Raw genomic sequence first — 13,580 nt, forward strand, 5'->3', positions numbered from 1 at the left:
CGTTTATAACCATTTTCAATTAATTCACGCTGCCACCCCCATCAGTAAAAGAGTTTAATGGGTCGAACTCTCAGGCACCCGTACTACCAGAAAAATTGGAATGTTTAGGAACTTCTTCAATTTATTTATGCACTTTCTCATACCCATTTTGGGGGTAAATTTGGGAATGTAAATGCAGCAGAAAAGGCCACTGGAAATATTTCTTAATGCCCACAAAGTTATGACTTTCCAAGCCTTCCTAAATTTTCTAGTAGGCACCATGGTTGGTCAATTCAAGATTGCAATAAATCCCTTTTCCTGTTCAACTAAGTAACCCTTAGGAGAGCAAAAATGTTTTAGAATTCGGCTTATGTGGTTAAACTACAGCTGGGTTATATATTAGCCTCTCAAAAACAGCAAAATCTTGCAGAGACGCTGTCATTGTCAGTGCATTACAATATCGACTGTTCCTTCATGTGCCACTGGTCAACGGCCAGACACACCCACGGTCGGGCTTTTGTGCTATTTAATGAATACCGGAAATGCAATTCATAGCCTGACAGGGCAAGACTGCAATCTAGAGGAATTTAAACGACAAATAAAAATAATGTTATTCAAATAATGCCTTCACTAACTGCACCAGTCGGTGGATACAATCAAAACAAACCTTGCGCAGTCTCGCTCGCGAGATTTAATGTTTTCAGAAGTGGGGCAATAACCCGCCCCTCTTCTTCCCTCTTCTCCATTGGCTGGCCTCTTAAATGCTGGTCAGCCATTGGAGAAGAGCTTTGTTTCTCCAAACAAGCCCCGTCTTTTTCGGATTCGTGGGCGTGTTTTTTCGATTCTCTCTTTTTTAAGCCCCTCCCCTTTTACACTGGTTTTTTACATTTCTTGTTTCTTAGGGTCACGCCCTTGCTTTGGATTGGGCAACGTCAATATTTATTTAAAACTATATGTTCTCATTGGTCTGCAGCATTTTTTGTTACCGCCCTGTGGCTTTTTTTCACACGCCCATAAGACAGCGGGTCTACGGCATGTCTTGCTCACGCTGCCTACACGCGCCAGTCGGCTCTCTGATTGGTTGGCAACTACCAAATAAGCACTGTGATTGGTGGACCTTGTCAACCAATCAGAGAGCCTACTGGCGCGTGCAGGCAGCATGAGCAAGACACGCTGTAGACTCGCTGTCCCAAGGGCGTGTCGATCTTCATCCTTCGGTTTCACATCATGCAGTCTTGTAGGTCTCGCCTCTCCACTCCCGAGATTGTAGCGTAACATGAGCCCCTTGCTCAGGCGCTTAGGCCTCGATAGCGGCAGCAGTGAATTGAACCGGAGGTATCCCTGAAGCAAAACAGACATGACAGGTAATGCGACTGGATGGCGTATCTGCCCTGAGAGCAATACGGGCCTAATGCTAACTGACTGCCTGCCTGGATGAATCTAACCGGGCCTGCAACGCTGGCGTAACACAGAGAGGAGGTGCCTCGGAGGTGCGGCCCTAGCAGAGAAACGACGTCTGGAGATCCTCCCTGGAGCCCCAGGAAACAGTGGACTCTTCGGCGTCCTGCTCTGTTCCCGGGGATCGACTGCTGAAACTTCCATGTTGCCCCCCCCCCCCCACTGCTTCTCGACTACATCCCCTAGGTGGAATGTGTGGTGCGTTGCAGGCATTTTCCCCCCATCGGCTGGCCTCCTCGAGTAGATTATCTGCTTGCTTGCCCATAGACCGCCGCTTCGGGGTGTCTCTGCACGCTGTGCTCGGTGCTACAGCCTGTCTCTGCTCGCTGCGCTCCCGGTGAAGAGTGCGGTGTGAGCTTGCCTCTGTCTCACACTTGGGACGGCTCTACCGCCCGGCAGGAGGGCAGAAGCGCCAAGTCTGGGAGTGACATCTCGCTCTACTCCCCACCCCCTGGCGGCGGTGCCAGCTCCTTGCAGCTCCAGCTGATAAGATCAGAGCCCTGCGGAGAGCTTAGCAGTAAGGAAGGGGCGCAGAACAAGGCACCCGGGACACCTCGCCACACCACCCCGGCGCGGAGGGGGTTGTCTGCCACCGTCACTTTTCTCCTGCTCAGTTTCCTTCACTTAACCACTACCTTTACTTTACCTTGATCCGTTCACTCCTCCACCTGTACCCACCTGTGTGTCTGCTTCATATCTGCCCTCCACCTATGTGCCTACGTTCCTCACCCTGTAACATCTCTACTCCACGCGCAACCCACTCCACCTGAGTCCCCTCACCTGTGCCATACGCCCCCTCACCAGCACGTCTCGTCTACTACACCCGTATTCCTGCTCCACCCGTACCTTCCCACTCCTCAACCTGTGCCCTAGCCTCTACTCCGACTCTCCCCCTGATTCACCTGTTCCTGCCCACCGGCACTCTCCTCTTCTCCTGCACACTCCATCCCTCCAGCCCTCCACCTGCACCCTCCACCTGCTCACTGCACCCCTTCCTTCTGCCTCCCAACAGGTGAATCTACTCCACCTGTAACCCTGCTCCGTCTGAAGCCCCTCTTCTCCTCCACACTCCACCCCTCCACCTGTTCCCTTCTGCTTCTAAACAGGCACATCCTCTACTCCACCTGGGACTCTTCTCCACCTGAAGCCCCTCCTCTCTCCCACCTCCAGCTCCCGCTCTACCCCTCCAGCAACAGTTACCCTCACCTTAGCTCTCCTCCCTCCACTGTTCTTCTCTCTCTTTGCCCACCTAGTTTCCCTCCTCTCCGTCTGCACTGCGATACTATCTCTCCAGCTGCCCTCTCTCCATTCTCTCGGTTTTCACTTACACACATTCGCAGAGCTTATTTCTCTCCATATGTTCCCATACCAGGCGCTTCATGCAGTTTGGTGCTTACTTTCCGTCCATATTAAACAATAGTAAATGTTTCAGCACACAGGCTAATATGCTGCATTGCTAAATACATATATGGTCCCAAAGGCGAGACCGATGCATTGTAAATGCTTGTTAAAGCTTCTTTCTGAAATGTGAAAGTAAATGAGGGATGGACTGGTCTTATCTTTGTAGCGTCAACACGCTTACTGTTACTTTGCATTGTGTTGATTAGTCTTTATTAACCAGGTTTTACCATATGCAATGCCTAGACTAGGCCTAAAGGCGCTCTTTTCAATGTATAGTGTGCTATGCCATGTAAGAGTACCCAATGCGTCACAAAACCTAAAATAAATAAATAAAAACGGTCTGATAATCATGAACTACCTTCCAGTGAAGTGGGTGATATTCACACTAGGTGTGGTGATGGTGGTTTACTCGACTTGTGCCCCGGACACAATTACACCATCAAGCGGCTCAAGGATGAAGATGCCGTCTGAGGGATGCCCTGGTGTTCAGATTCCAAGGGCACAGCTGGCTTCCAGGAGCACTGAAGAATTCCTCACAGCTGAACCCGTGCTATGGAATACCAATACGGGCCGGCTCTGCCTGGGATTTCAAACACCAGCTGGCTACTTTCCTCTCTCTGGAAACGTTTCAGTGGCCCTGTGGAGCCCAACTCGTCCGCATGCGCAGTGATCCGATCTGTGGCGTTCACTTCCAGATCTAAAGTTATTCTGGACTCAAACAAATTAATCGTGTATCAGGTGTGGCAGGTTAACAGAAGCTGGACCATGGTGGTCCAATGAAGAGTCAGTAGTCAGGCCGGAAGTAGGGATGGGGTGATGACCATAACTGCACACCCCAGGGTCTGCTCTGGGCAAGGTGGGGCAGTGTATCTGCTACATCAAGCTCCTCCGAGAGGTTACAGGTCAGCTTTCCGGATATCAGGGGGAGATCGAGGAGCACAGAAAGGGAACAGGCCATAAACAGGTACAAGCAGCTACAGTATCCAGCAGCAAGCTAGTGTTAGCAGAAGTCTGCGGGTAGAAGGTTAAAACGGGTCTTAGCGAGAATCAAATTCCAGGCCTCCAAGTCCGCTACTGTTCTAGGGCTGACTTTACTCTCGACTCTCACTACGGACTATCATGCTCTGACGAATTTGGTGTTTATTCCAAACATGCCAGCTAACTTGACCATAATGGCAGTGATCATTACGCACAACCTCAGTAGCCACGGTACCACGTGAATCTCATAGCTCACTTAATTTCCACAACGGCCCCAAGCGCCTCGAGACCCGTAAGGGTGAGTAGTTCGCGCTTTACAAATACGGAATTAATCTCTCCCGTCTGAGCGCTAGACTGATGTTGTCTCAAGGTCCACACTAAGGAATGTCAAAGTCCTTCCCCATCTCTTCCGGCAATCCTAACATGCGCGAGGACTAAAGGACACCAGACTCCGTGAGCAATGACATCAGCTAGGCAACGCCATTGCGTGTAAGTAATTTACAGCGATGACACAGTGCCTCGTATAATATACACAACCACCACAAATTAGGTTAAAAAAAACACACACACACACACACAACGAAGTGCTGAAAATCACCACTCTGCTTACTTTATCACAGTCCCACCTTAAGGAGAACACGCTGTTTGATTTGGAGAACTTCCTGTGGTCCACGAAAGAGAGAGAGGAGTTACTTATTCGAAGATCCCTGGCCGCAAAGAAAGCTCCTTCGTGTCCGACAAATATTTACACAGTTGATTTCCATCAGGTGGAACTAGCATGTCCCAAACCGGAAGGAACGTTCACAGGTCCGCGCTGCTGTACCGGGGTCACGACGACGGTTCCCTTCCTGCTGCGGAATCTGGTACCTTTCACAGACACCCAGGCAGAAAGCCATGGCGAGAGGAAAAACAACGGAAAAAAGGTCTCTCCAAATAAGCAGTTTATCCCATAAGAATCCTAGTTGACAGAGGAGCCAATATCCTTTTCCCAGTCGGGAAATTATCCGTCACAACCGCGTCGACTAAGGAGCCTGCAGTGTGGGCTACGTTGGCAGACTGTTACCGCCCTCCTCCTGACGCACGAGCCGAGCTAGTGAGGCTGCCTCGGGCAGAAAGACAACAAGACTTCCATCACCGACGGCCCAATCACAAGCCGGCAGCCCCGGGATGGAATATGCTACTTACCAGTATGCATCTGTTCTTGGCATGTAGAGCTGCAGATCTATACACTGTGCATAGATCGCCATCTGGTGTTGGGCCCGGATGTTTGCAGTTTGTTTTTCCTCTTGGAAAGTCTTTGGGAGTCACGAGGTCGGTGACTCCTCCTCTGGTTAGTATTGCGCATGGGCTTCAGCTCCATCCTCAGATTGTTTTTCGCCAGCAGGGAAAGATGGAGCGTAGTAGTAACAGTAAAGAAACCCATGTGTATTGTATCTAAATAAGATAAGACTGGAACGGATACAGGTAGCCGGGGAGGCGGGTGGGCGTGTATAGATCTGCAGCTCTACATGCCAAGAACAGATGCATACTGGTAAGTAGCATATTCTGTTCCAGGCATATGAGCTGCAGATTATACACTGTGCATAGATTATACAGCAGTACCCAACCCTAGCGGCGACCACCGGCATCCGCTGCAGTTGTCTGAAACAGTGTTTTTAGTACAGCTTGGCCCACACTAGCTTGTTGCTTGGTTTGCACATCTACACAATAATGTTTTGTGAAGGTGTGTGGTGTTGACCATGTCGCTGCTTTGCAGATGTCATCTAGTGGTATGTTCCCTAGGAAAGCCATAGAAGCCCCTATCTTCCTTGTAGAGTGGGCTTTAGGGGGAACCGATAGCGTTCGTTTTGCTTTGTGGTAGCAAATCTGTATGCATTTTACAATCCACCTAGCTATCCCTGATTTGGAAATAGGGTTGCCTTTGTGTGGTGGGGAGAAGGAAACAAATAGCTGTTTGGTTTTCCTGAAAGTTTGTGTTCTCTGGATGTAGTAAAGTAAAGCCCTTTTAACATCCAATGTGTGTAAGGCTCTTTCTGCAACTGTTTGGGGTTGCGAGAAAAAGACTGGTAATTCTACCGACTGGTTTAGATGGAATGGAGAAATGACTTTGGGTAGAAATTTGGGATTGGTGCGGAGTACAACCTTGTTGTGATGCATCTGAAGAAAAGGTTCCTGTATAGTGAGTGCTTGTATTTCACTAACCCTTCTGAGGGAACTGATAGCCACTAGAAAAGCTGTCTTCCATGTGAGGAATTGCAGCTCGCACTTATGTAGTGGTTCGAAAGGGGGTCCCATTAACCGTGTGAGGGCTATATTCAAGTTCCAAACAGGTGAGGGTGGCACTCTGGGTGGAATTACTCTTTTGAGGCCTTCCATAAAGGATTTGATGGCAGGTACTTTGAAAAGTGAGAGGTGCTGCCTGTTTTGTAAATAGGCAGCAATTGCAGCAAGGTGTAACCGAATGGAGGTATATGCTAGGTTACACCTTTGTAAATGGAGTAAATAACATATAATGTGTTGTATGGATACATTTAAGGGATTGATCGTGTGGCAGTAAATAACAAATCTTTTCCACTTTGCTGCATAGCACGCCCTAGTAGTAGGGCGTCTAGCTTCCCTGATAATGTTCATGCAATCAGGGGGAAGGTTCAGGTATCCAAATTCTAGGACCTCAGGAGCCAGATCGCAAGGTTGAGCTGAGCTGGGTCCGGGTGCCTGATCTCTCCATGGCTCTGGGTTAGGAGGCATGGTGAGAGGCGTAGCTTTTGGTGTGGTACTACTGAGAGTTCCAGCAGCGTGGTGTACCACGGTTGTCTGGCCCATGTTGGAGCTACTAGGATTAGAGTTAGGGAATGCTGCTGTAGCTTCCGGACTACTAATGGAATTAGTGGGAGAGGTGGAAAAGCGTATGCAAATTTGTTTGACCAGTTCATCCATATCGCATTGCCTTTGGACAATGGGTGTGGATATCTGGCGGCGAAGCTTGGGCATTTTTTGTTTTCGTGGGTTGCGAATAGGTCTATGTGTGGATGCCCCCACTTCTGAAAGAACGGGTGAAGAACCTGTGGGTGAAGTTCCCACTCGTGGATCTGCTGTGTCTGTCTGCTCAGCAGATCTGCCACAGTGTTTTGTACTCCTGGGACGTATTGGGCTAGGAGAAAAATCTTTTGTGGAATTGCCCATCTCCATATGCTCTGTGGTAACTGAGAGAGCTGTGGAGAGTGTGTGCCCCCCTGTTTTTGAATGTAGTACATGGCAGTCATGTTGTCTGTGCGAATGAGGACTGCCTTGCCTGAAATCTGCGCCTGGAAGGATGTTAGGGCAAGGAAGATCGCCAGTAACTCCAGATGATTTATGTGGAGGAACTTCTGTTGCGGCGTCCATGTGCCCTGTGCTGTGAGATGTAACAGATGAGCTCCCCAGCCGGAGAGCGATGCATCTGCCGTTAGGACTATTTGTGGGACCGGGTCCAGGAACGGTCGACCTCTGGAAATGTTTGTGGTGTTCCACCACTGCAGAGAGCGATGGGTGCGACCGTCTACCAACACCAGATCTGTCAGTTGCCCCTGGGCCTGGTTCCACTGGCGCGCCAAACACTCTTGGAGTGGGCGCATTTGGAGTCTTGCATGTGGCACTATAAAGATGCAAGAGGCCATCATCCCTATGAGCTGCATAAACACTCTTGCTGGGAGAGAGTGTTGGGATAGGAATTTTTGACGCAGCGCCTGTATTTTTGCAATCCTGGCAGGATTGGGATAGGCTATGGCCTTTGAGGTGTCTATGGTGGCACCGAGATATTGTTTTGTGTGTGATGGTACCAGGTGGGATTTTTGATGGTTCACCGTGAAGCCTAGCTGGTGAAGTAGTTGGACTGTAGCAGCGGTATGGTGCACACACTGTTGGAAGGACGTGGCCTTTATGAGCCAATCGTCCAGATACGGGAAGACGTGAATGTGCTGTCTTCTGAGATGTGCAGCCACTACTGCCAGGCACTTGGTGAACACCCTTGGTGCTGTTGTTACCCCGAACTGGAGCACCTTGAACTGGTAGTGTTGTCCGTCTACCACAAACCTGAGGTACTTTCTGTGAGATTGGTGTACTGGGATGTGAAAGTACGCGTCTTTCAAGTCCAGAGTGGTGAGAAAGTCGTTCTGGGAGAGAAGTGGAAGAACCTGTTGGAGGGTTACCATGTGAAAATGGTCCGAATGAATGTAAGTGTTTAGAGGTCTGAGATCTAAGATAGGTCGTAGGGTCTCGTCTGTCTTTGGAATTAGAAAGTACAGGGAGTAGACCCCTAAATTTCGTTGATTTATGGGGACCTGCTCTATTGCTCCTTTTTGGAGGAGGGAGATCACCTCTTGTGTCAGTAGCGCAGTATGTTCTTACGACATAGGGCGGTGCCTGGGTGGAATGTTGGGGGGTGTAGATGTTAATTCTAGGCAATACCCTGACTGAATAATTTGTGTCACCCATTTGTCTGAGGTGATTGTCTCCCAGACGTGAAGGAAATGTCGTAGTCTGCCTCCGACCGGAGTGGAATAGTTTGGAGGGAGCGGGGGAAAGTCATTGGGCAGGAGGTGTGGCAGAGCGGGCGGTATTTGTTTTGCCTCTGCCCTTATTATTATTGCCTCTGTATCCGCCTCTTTGATAACCCTTTGTGAAGGTAGACTGAGGGGGGGATTTATAGGACGTGGATGCACTGTCCGATGAGTAGCCTCTGCCCGTGCCCTGAAAGGAAGAACGGCGAAAGGACCGCCTGGGAGTCTGTGTTTGTAGGGCTCCCATAGACTTCGCCGTGTCTGTATCTTTTTTCATTTTTTCCAGGGCTTCATCTACTTTAGGACCAAATAGATGATCTTGGTCGAATGGGTGATTTAGTATAGAGGCTTGAACCTCTGGTTTAAACCCTGAGCCAGGCATGGCGACGGAGAAGGACACTGGTGTTTATGGCCCTAGAGGCTGTATCTGCCGCATCTAGGGCACATCGTATTGAGGTATTGGTTATTGTTTTTCCCTCTTGAATAAGTTCATTAGCCCTAGTCTTGCACTTTTCAGGGAGATGGTGCATGATGGTCTCTAGCTCATCATAGTGTGCCCTGTCGTATCGGGCCAACAGTGCTTGCGTATTGGCAATACGCCATATATTGGCCGCTTGTGACGCAGTGCGCTTCCCTGACGCATCTAGGAGCTTGGACTCTTTGTCAGGTGGGGGCGCTTCGCCTGACGCCTGAGAATTTGAGCGCTTCCTGGCTGTGGATACCACTAGGGAATCTAATGGTGCAGGGCCCTTAATGTAAGAAGGGTCTGTAGGGGCGGCTTTGTACTTCTTTTCTATCCGAGGGTTTAGGACCCTGGCCCTGACTGGGTCTTTAAAAACCTCAGGGGCATGTTTAATTACGCCCTTTAACATAGGTAAAATGGCAGTGGACCTATGTGTATCATCGAAGGTGTCTAGGAGGAAGTCCTACTCCACTGGGTCGGTATGTAACTCCACCCCGTGGTAGTGTGCCGCCCTTTGTAACAAGTGGTGAAAACCCAAGGAATCTTCAGGAGGGGATGGCCTAGATGGAAAAAGGTCATCCTGTGGGACATCTGGGATGTCCGGATTGTTATAATCATCCCATGGGTCTGGGGATCCAGTAGGGGTGGGATCTTGTGGCACATCTGCTAGATCAAAGTAAGGGTCCCCCAAATCGTCTGGGACAGGGGACAAGGTGGGGGAACGATGAGGTGGAGGGGGTGGAAGTGGAGAGGGTGGAGGAGGTAAAGGAGGTGGGGAAGGCACCCTGAAAGGAGAGGTAGCAATGTCCTTTCTCTTTGGAGGTGGAGGTGGAGCCGGCTTGTCCAAATGTCTCTTTTTTGAAGACAATGTCAAGTGTCCGGTCTTTGGATCCTTGGTGAGGGTTTTCTGCAAAGGATCCGGTGTGAAGAGCTCCTGTGACACTGGTTGATCGGCGCCGACTGTTTCGGGCCCAAAGGCTTCCTAGGTTTGTCGAAGCCGTGCTTCCTGGGAACCTCCGGTTTTTTGGTCGGTGCCAAAAGGGGTCTCGGCACGGGGGTGTCGGTGCCGAGGGTCTTGTGATGTTTGGTCGGCACCGGAGCAGGTTTCGGCACAGAAGACTTTGGTGCCGAGGTCGGTGTGGAGGTGGAGGCCAATTTTTTCTTCGGTGCCGAAGGGTGTTTGTCGGCAATGGTGGCCGGCTGGCTCGAGCCCGAGCTGCCGGAAGGCTTAGAAGGCTTCTTTACCGGGCCCGAAGGTGGGGTGTGAGAAGCAGTGTCCTTGGTCTTGCCTAGGCCCGGAGGCGAAGGTGTGACCGAAGCCTTTTTCGGAGTTGGCGTGGGCGGGGGAGGGGGAATTGTACTCACGACCCGCTGCGCCGGGGTGATGTCCTCCACATCTGAGTCGTCGGCCTCGGAAGCGCTGACGAGGTCGTCATCCTTCTGTTCGATGTCCTGCCGTCCCGGAGCTTCGACGTCGTCCCCGAAGATGTCGACTGGAGCGGAGGTCAAGGATTGCACCATGTTGCGTCTAGCCCGTCGATCTCGAATGGTCTTTTTTGAGCGAAAAGACTTGCAGGCGGGACAGTCTCGGGCCTCGTGTTCTGGGGAGAGGCAGAGGTTGCACAACTCATGGAGATCGGTGTGGGGAAACTTGGACCCACATCGAGGGCACTTCTTGAAGGGAGTTCTTTCCATCAGCCGAGACCGGAGCCGGAATAGGCCCGAAGGCCGCCGTCGACCACCGGAATCGAAGAAGTGCCGCAGAGAAGATGAATAAGATGATTTATGTCGTTAAAGAAGCTCGATTAGCGAGGATTTGTGCGTCGATCGGTGAACTGGGAAGTTCGGGACCGGAGCGCGAAGTTTTACATCCGAGCCCGATGGCGGAAAAAAACAATCTGAGGATGGAGCCGAAGCCCATGCACAATACTAACCAGAGGAGGAGTCACCGACCTCGTGACTCCCAAAGACTTTCCAAGAGGAAAAACAAACTGCAAACATCCGGGCCCAACACCAGATGGCGATCTATGCACAGTGTATAATCTGCAGCTCATATGCCTCGAACACTACATTTCTGCTGACTCCATCCCCAAGCTGGCAAAAGGTAAGCCTTTGTTACTTTAGACAGCAGTCCCCACACGTCAGGAAAAAAACACACTCAAACCACTTTCCTCAGAAGACATTTCTACTGTGAGCTGCTGCTACTTTTTAAGAGGCTGTGTGCTCTTTCCATGCTCTGATACACCCCCCTCCCCATCATATACAAGCGCATCCCGAAAACTAAAGTAACGAAAGAGGATCGCGCCGGAGCTTGTCTTTATGGGCCCATGTGTTTAAACACATGGCCCTATAAAGATAAGAAACCTTTTGCGACCCACGGAAAGCAGGCGAGCCCGTCCAAGTGGGCCGTCTGAAAAAGCCAAAGGGAGGCAACATGGAAAGCTCTTTTCCAATGGCTGGCCACCGTTTAGCATAAACAGTGAAGCCAGCCAATGCAAAAGAGGGGCAGGGCTTAAAGCCCTTTGCTGGAGCTACCCAAAAACATTAAATCTCGCCGAGCGAGCTGCGCATGTGCGCAGCCACGCTAGCCGAGAACTAAAAAGGGGTTCTTAGCATTCAGCCAACTTGCTGGGGCTCCAGGTACATCAGGCAATGTTTGTTAATAGGACTACCGCATTGCCCCGAGGTCTCCGGACACCCCAGGAAATTCAATGTGATAGCATTCACTATTTGAACACTTCAGTCCTGCTCCAACAATGCTCATGAAATGTATTCAGAAATACGAAATTCACTATACCTAATTATGAATAAAACATCTTTAAACTGTCTTACAAATATTCCTATACTCATAAATGGGACTCAAAAATAGTGGCTAAAATCAAAAAGAGTATTAACAAAGGAAGGGATAACAGAAGATCCCCTACTACTTGCGACAAACCACCCTCACCCCTTGTCAACTCTAAACAAATTAATAATTCATATAGCGGCCGGAGAAGCTCTTCCTATGCCACTCAAAGTGATACGTGATTGGTTCAGATACTTTGGTCTTTGGATTCCTAAGGACGTGCCCATTCACTTTGAGGATAACATGGCACCCCTTCTGGGGAAACTTGTCCCAGGATGCTTTTTTCTGGTTCAGGGAAGACCTGGCTTGGCAGTTTGGGCTGGACTGTTCCCTTGAGGCGCAGGGGCAAGACTGATTTGCATATAGCCGGATCTGAACTGGAGTGGCAAAGGGAGCTAAAGAACGATGATCGATTCAACACAGATCTGTTACTGGGGGTGAGTGTCTGAAAAATGTCAGCGCTCTGTCCATCTCCTTGTGTTTGCTTTGTTCACCCTAAGTTGCCAGGGTATGGCCAGACGTGGGTCCCTAGCTCACTTTGCCACTGGATTCTAGCTAGCCTGGCTGATGAGGGGTGTTCATCCAAAACCGGTCCCAGGATGCTTGATTCTGGTTCAGGGAAGACCTGGCTTGGCAGCTCGGGCTGGACTGTTCCCATGAGGCACAAGGTCAAGACTGATTTGCATATAGCCGGGTCTGAACTGGGGTGGCGAAGTGAGCTAAAGAACGGTGATGGATTCAACCCAGATCCGTGACTGGGGGTGAGTGTCTGAAAAATATCAGCGCTCCGTCCATCATCTCCTTGTGTTTGCCCCCCTCTGCACAGACTAGAGGTGGATGCCTCCCATTGGAGGAGGCTCCATCTCTCAATGTTGAGCAGGGCTTCTCTGTTTAAAATGATTGCTCTTCCTAAAATTAGAAATGCTCTAGAGAACAGCCCCAAAGATACCAAAGACATTCTTCCACAATATAGATAGCTGCTTGCAGACCCTGTTGTGGACAAACGGACCACCACAGGTTACACTGCACACCCTACATAGGTCTACCTATGATGGCAGAATAGCCCTACAAGATGTTTGCAAATATTATGAAGCTGCACAGGTTGGACCATAAACGAGTGGGCAAATGCGAGATAAGGGGACCCAAGAGATATCTCCATGCCCTTTATGGTGCAAAATCAGCCTCAATGCCCTGGAGGCAAGCACAACGGTATGCAGAGTCTGGAAGGCTCTCCAGAAGGAAATGGGCTGGGACAGAGGTTGACTCTTGAGACCCCGCTTTGGCGGGCACAAAATTAGGTTCAGTCCTGCCCCTGCCAGGATTAACAGGATGGGGTCTTATTGGCCTATCCACACTACAGGATGTATGGGATGCGAATGGTATAGTGCTATTCACTTATCTTCGAGAGCAATATTATATGGCACCCTCAGTTTCTCAAATATTACCAGTTGAGGCATGCCATATGGGATAGGATCACACCGGAGGGGGACACTATGGAAGAATCCCCCCTCTTGAGACAAGGCTACTTGACAGCCATATGACGACTAAAGTAATCTCCCTTACCTATGAGACACTTATGAACAACACACATTGGGGAGTTAACATATATAAGGGGAAAATAGCAGATAGATGTGGGTGGATTGGAGGATGACAAATGGCAGCTGGCGTTACAGTTCCCAAGAGAGGTGGCCATACAAGCAAGATACCGCCTGACTACATTTAAAATCCTCCATAGAATTTACTACATTAGGACAACTCCAACATAAGATCGATATAGCGCCTAATGAGAATCGCTTTCGGCCCGAGAGGGTCCTTAATACACACACTGTGGGATTGTCCTGGGATCTGTAGGTTCTGGGAGGAAGTGACGACTCGACTGGAAGTGGCATAGGGCTCCAATTACACAGCAAGCTTCACT

General features: G+C 49.9%; 1 protein-coding gene across 2 annotated transcripts in view; it reads right to left on the bottom strand.

The window, feature by feature from the left end:
* The window catches only part of PRKCZ (protein kinase C zeta), an 820,696-nt gene that overhangs the window by 23,023 nt on the left and 784,093 nt on the right, over nt 1-13,580 (bottom strand). The window lies entirely within an intron of this gene.

This window comes from Triturus cristatus, chromosome 1_2 (genome assembly GCF_964204655.1).
Source record: "Triturus cristatus chromosome 1_2, aTriCri1.1, whole genome shotgun sequence".
Classification (NCBI taxonomy): domain Eukaryota; kingdom Metazoa; phylum Chordata; class Amphibia; order Caudata; family Salamandridae; genus Triturus; species Triturus cristatus.